Source organism: Ascaphus truei, chromosome 14 (assembly GCF_040206685.1).
Source record: "Ascaphus truei isolate aAscTru1 chromosome 14, aAscTru1.hap1, whole genome shotgun sequence".
Lineage (NCBI taxonomy): Eukaryota > Metazoa > Chordata > Amphibia > Anura > Ascaphidae > Ascaphus > Ascaphus truei.
The window spans coordinates 13606018-13612083 of record NC_134496.1 but is presented as its reverse complement, the minus strand read 5'-3'; the positions used below and the strand labels follow the sequence as shown (position 1 = coordinate 13612083).

Genomic DNA, 6066 nt, shown 5'->3' with positions numbered 1-6066 from the left:
TACTTGTCATTGGCCGGGACTCCTGGCTGTGCACTTTCATTCAGCTGTGAAATGCAGGGGTGACAGTGTCAGGTTACGGTATGGGACGATGGTGTAGGGTCAGTGTTGGGTTACGGTCTGGGATGATGGTGTGGGGCCAGTGTCAGCAAGTCATGGTATGTGGTGACGGTGGTGGATGATGATGTGGGTGTGATAGTTTTGGGGTGACGGTGTGGGATGGGGGTGATAGTTTTAGGGTGACGGTGTGGGATGATGGTCTGGGGGTCGGTGTCTGGTTACGGTATGGGATGACGGTGTGGGGTTATGGTATGGGATGACGTTGTGTGGGGGCCAGTGTCGGATCACGGTATGGGATGACGGTGTGGGGTCAGTGTCGGATCACGGTATGGGATGACGGTGTGGGGTCAGTGTCAAGTCATGGTATGACGGTGTGGGAGTCAGTGTCGGGTCACAGTATAGAATGACGGAGGGATGTCAGTGTTGGGTTATGGTATGGGATGACGGTGTCTGGGGTCAGTGTCGGGTTACGGTATGGAGTGACGGTGTGTGGGGCAGTGTCAGGTTACGGTATGGGATAACTGTGTGTGGGGTCAGTGTCAGGTCACAGTACGGGATGCCGGTCGGGGGGGGGGGGCAGTGTTGGGTTACGGTATGGAGTGACGTGTGTGGGGTCAGTGTCAGGTCACAGTACGGGATGCCGGTGGGGGGGGCAGTGTTGGGTTAATGTATGGAGTGACGTGTGTGGGGTCAGTGTCGGGTTACAGTATGGGATGACGGTGTGTGGGGGTCAGTGTCGGATCACAGTATGGGGATGACGGTGTGGGGTCAGTGTCAGGCTACGGTACGGGATGACGGTGTGTGGGGGTCAGTGTCGGATCACAGTATGGGATGACGGTGTGGGGTCAGTGTCAGGTCATGGTATGACAGTGTGGGGGTCAGTGTTGGGACATGGTATGGAATGACTGTGTGGGAGTCAGTTTCGGGTCACAGTATAGAATGACGGAGGGATGTCAGCGTTGGGTTATGGTATGGGGTGACGGTGTGTGGGGTCAGTGTCAGCTTACGGTATGGAGTGACGGTGTGTGGGGCAGTGTCAGGTCACAGTACGGGATGCCGGTGTGGGTGGGGTCCAGTGTCAGGTCACAGTACGGGATGCTGGTGTGGGTGGGGGGGGGGGGGGGGTCAGTGTCGGGTTACGGTATGGGATGATGGTGAGTGGACTAAGAAGTGTCATTGGGATCATTAACGACAAGCTGAGGGGTAGCACCAATTAAGCTGAATAGCAAAACATCTGCAAACCGTGTGTGTTTATATATATATATATATATATATATATATAGCAAATGGAAATATTACTGTATGCTCATTTGCATGTCTTAAGACAGGTCTGCAACCCCGCCTTTCACCATTATCACCCAGCACCCAGCACTTCCACTGCAGCAAGGGATTCTGGGAAATGACATGCAAATGAGCACGCAGTGCCACCTTTTGCTTCAAAACAATTTAACATGGTCCCCTATAAGCTTAAGCTTGCTGCATGGTCACAGCTTTGAGCACAATCTGGGTTAAGATGCATGGCCAGTAAACCCACCCACAGACATCTGTTTCGATCTTAATGGGTCTCCTCAGTGTGGGGTTGGTTATACTGGCCATGCAAAAATGAAGCTTTGGATAGGTTTGTAGATCAATACACCCAGATCTGTTTTTTTGCGGCCGCAGTCATGGAGATGAAAAATGGAGGATCAAATCAAAATAAACAAACAGACCCTGTATTGGAGATACTGACATTTAAACTGACCCTGGGTGACAAATGTAAATGACCTGTTACCACAGTAAAGGCAAGCTAATATTTATTAGACGCTATGGAGTGAACAATCAATGTAGCAAATGGACAAATTTACATTTGTCACCTAGGGTCATTTGTAATGTCTGTATCTCCAATACAGGGTCATTTGTAATGTCTGTATCTCCAATACAGGGTCATTTGTAATGTCCATCTCCAATACAGGGTCATTTGTAATGTCTGTATCTCCAATACAGGTTCATTTGTAATGTCCATCTCCAATACAGGGTCATTTGTAATGTCTGTTTGTTTAATCTGATTGTTACATTGCCTGCCGTGTATGTATAGGAGACATTGTGTGCTGCTGTGGTTTATGTTTTTCTGTCGTGTTACAGTATATTAACCCACTTTCCAAGTCTAGCGTTGCCAGGTGTCCAGTATTGAACTCGGAAGGTCCTGTATTTGGACACACTGCCCAGTAAAGAATTAGAGGTAATACTGGACATGTGTCTGTCCGATATTGCTTCCCTGGACATAGTGACCTGACCGGCTTGAGGGGCTGCAAGATTTCCCCGAGCAGGGCTGTTGCAAGGGGGCAGGGCAACTTCCTCCATCCTGATTGGATGCTACTGGGTAATGCAGCCAATCAGGAGGAGGTATCAGGAGCCTGGGGGTGGGGACAAGGAGAGGAGAAAACAGCATGGGGCAGAGAGAGGTAAGAGGTGTGTGTCCCGAGTGACCTTCCACCATTGTGTCCAGTATTTTGGAGAAGCCGCCTGGCCTCCCTATTTCGAATGCGTTTTTGTACAATTTGCACTATGAGTATTCTGTTTATCTGTAATCTGAGCGGTTATCTGGGATATGTGTAACCTATAAATTGTATGCTTTAATTGTGTAGATATATCTATTATTGAGAATATATGCTTCGTATCTAGTTGATTTTAATAGCTTCTGTATATCCATTTGGGCTTGGATGATCCCTTGTATATTGGCGGCTGCTGCTTCTTCCGCTGCTGCTGCTGCTTCTTCCGCTGCTTGCTGCTTCTTCTTCCCACTGCTGCTTCTTCTTCTTCCCGCTGCTGCTTCTTCTTCTCCCCACTGCTGCTTCTTCTTCTTCCCGCTGCTTCTTCTTCTTCTTCTTCTTCTTCCCGCTGCTGCTTCTTCTTCCCGCTGCTGCTGCTTCTTCTTCTTCTCGCTGCTGCGTCTTCTTCTTCCCGCTGCTGCTTCTTCTTCTTCCCACTGCTGCTTCTTCTTCTTCTTCTTCTTCTTCCCGCTGCTGCTTCTTCTTCTTCCCACTGCTGCTTCTTCTTCTTCTTCTTCTTCCCACTGCTGCTTCTTCTTCTTCCCGCTGCTGCTGCTTCTTCTTCTTCTTCTTCCCGCTGCTTCTTCTTCTTCTTCTTCCCGCTGCTGCTTCTTCTTCCCGCTGCTGCTGCTTCTTCTTCTTCTCGCTGCTGCGTCTTCTTCTTCCCGCTGCTGCTTCTTCTTCTTCCCACTGCTGCTTCTTCTTCTTCTTCTTCCGCTGCTGCTTCTTCTTCTTCTTCCCGCTGCTGCTTCTTCTTCTTCTTCTCGCTGCTGCTTCTTCTTCTTCTTCTCGCTGCTGCTTCTTCTTCCCGCTGCTGCTGCTTCTTCTTTCCGCTGCTGCTTCTTCTTCCCGCTGCTGCTGCTTCTTCTTTCCGCTGCTGCTTCTTCTTCCCGCTGCTGCTGCTTCTTCTTTCCGCTGCTGCTTCCCTCTCGCTGCTGCTGCTCCCGCTTCCCTCTCGCTGCTGCTGCTCCCGCTTCCCTCTCGCTGCTGCTGCTCCCGCTTCCCTCTCGCTGCTGCTGCTCCCGCTTCCCTCTCGCTGCTGCTGCTCCCGCTTCCCTCTCGCTGCTGCTGCTCCCGCTTCCTCTCGCTGCTGCTGCTCCCGCTTCCCTCTCGCTGCTGCTGCTCCCGCTTCCTCTTGCTGCTGCTGCTCCCCGCTTCCCTCTTGCTGCTGCTGCTGCTCCCGCTTCCCTCTTGCTGCTGCTGCTGCTCCCGCTTCCCTCTTGCTGCTGCTGCTGCTCCCGCTTCCCTCTTGCTGCTGCTGCTGCTCCCGCTTCCCTCTTGCTGCTGGCTCCCGCTTCCCTCTTGCTGCTGCTCCCGCTTCCCTCTTGCTGCTGCTCCCGCTTCCCTCTTGCTGCTGCTCCCGCTCCCTCTGCTGCTCCGCTCCCTCTTGCTGCTGCTCGCTGGCTCCCGCTTCCCTCTTGCTGCTGCTCCGCTTCCCTCTTGCTGCTGCTGCTCCCGCTTCCTTTTTGCTGCTGCTTCCCTATTGCTGCTCTGCTGCTCACGCTCCCCTCTTGCTGCTCCCCTCTTGCTGCTGCTGCTCACGCTCCCCTCTTGCTGCTGCTGCTCCCGCTTCCCTCTTGCTGCTGCTGCTCCCGCTCCCCTCTTGCTGCTGCTGCTCCCGCTTCCCTCTTGCTGCTGCTCACGCTCCCCTCTTGCTGCTGCTGCTACCGCTTCCCTCTTCTGCTGCTGCTCACGCTCCCCTCTTGCTGCTGCTGCTCACGCTCCCCTCTTGCTGCTGCTGCTCCCGCTTCCCTCTTGCTGCTGCTCACGCTCCCCTCTTGCTGCTGCTGCTACCGCTTCCCTCTTCTGCTGCTGCTCACGCTCCCCTCTTGCTGCTGCTGCTCCCGCTCCCCTCTTGCTGCTGCTCACGCTCCCTCTTGCTGCTGCTCACGCTCCCCTCTTGCTGCTGCTGCTCACGCTCCCCTCTTGCTGCTGCTCATGCTCCCCTCTTGCTGCTGCTGCTCCCGCTTCCCTCTTGCTGCTGCTGCTCATGCTCCCCTCTTGCTGCTGCTCACGCTCCCATCTTGCTGCTGCTGCTCACGCTTCCCTCTTGCTGCTGCTGCTCACGCTCCCCTCTTGCTGCTGCTGCTCACGCTCCCCTCTTGCTGCTGCTGCTCACGCTCCCCTCTTGCTGCTGCTGCTCACGCTCCCCTCTTGCTGCTGCTGCTGCTCACGCTCCCCTCTTGCTGCTGCTGCTTGCTCACGCTCCCCTCTTGCTGCTGCTGCTGCTCACGCTCCCCTCTTGCTGCTGCTGCTGCTCACGCTCCCCTCTTGCTGCTGCTGCTGCTCACGCTCCCCTCTTGCTGCTACTGCTCACGCTCCCCTCTTGCTGCTGCTGCTCACGCTCCCCTCTTGCTGCTGCTCATGCTCCCCTCTTGCTGCTACTGCTCACGCTCCCCTCTTGCTGCTACTGCTCACGCTCCCCTCTTGCTGCTGCTGCTGCTCACGCTCCCCTCTTGCTGCTGCTCATGCTCCCCCTCTTTTAATTGATGACACTTGGTGTTTCCCTCCTGCAAGGGGTTTGGTTATTGTGCTTTCATTCACTTTGGAAGTAGGTTGACCTGTGCTACGCTCCCTGGTCCGCAGGGGGAGAGTCACTGACCCGTGGGTAATTACACCTCATTCCTGTAATATTTTGTAATATGTAACCTGTCCGGGATGGGAAGGGAGCGAAGATAGCAGGGATACACCATGAAAAATAAAAAATAAATGCATACAATAGTGCAATAAGGTTTTTTCAATCTGGATAAAGCATGTACGTCTTGGCTCTATAGCAATGCCTACTTACAGCAGGTCAGAAGGTAAAAAGCATTGATCTACACAATAGGTAGAAAGGTGTCAGGATCTTCAGGAACAACAGCCTTGGTTTACAGCATATGATATCAGCACCTCAGTAAAACCTTATGTGAACTTTGAATATGTACACCATGTGAGTACGATTCTTAAAGCTTTATGTTGTTTTATATATAAAATTTATGCACGATCGACACTATGGTCTGCCTTTCTTTTGCATGCCTCTGATCCAACCACATCCACTGACGTCTGAGCTGAGGTGCTGATATCATATGCTGTAAACCAAGGCTGTTGTTCCTGAAGATCCTGACACCTTTCTACCTATTGTGTAGATCAATGCTTTTTACTTCTGACCTGCTGTAAGTAGGCATTGCTATAGAGCCAAGACGTACATGCTTTATCCAGATTGAAAAAACCTTATTGCACTATTGTATGCATTTATTTTTTATTTTTCATGGTGTATCCCTGCTATCTTCGCTCCCTTCCCATCCCGGACGAGCTACTATTGAAAGGAATCTGTACATAGTCCTGGAAGGTTGAGAATTTGATCAGTGATCACCTTGACACAATTATTTTGAATTTTATTTTTTTGTGTGCACTATTTAATCACAGATTGGGTGTGGTTAGCGCCGGTAACAAATCACTTTAAGTTCACGTAATATGTAACCTGTCACTTTATACACAATGC

At 52.0% G+C, this 6066-nt stretch overlaps 1 protein-coding gene across 1 annotated transcript in view; it reads right to left on the bottom strand.

Annotated features, from left to right (window-relative positions):
* The window catches only part of PC (pyruvate carboxylase), a 60794-nt gene that overhangs the window by 47701 nt on the left and 7027 nt on the right, over nt 1-6066 (bottom strand).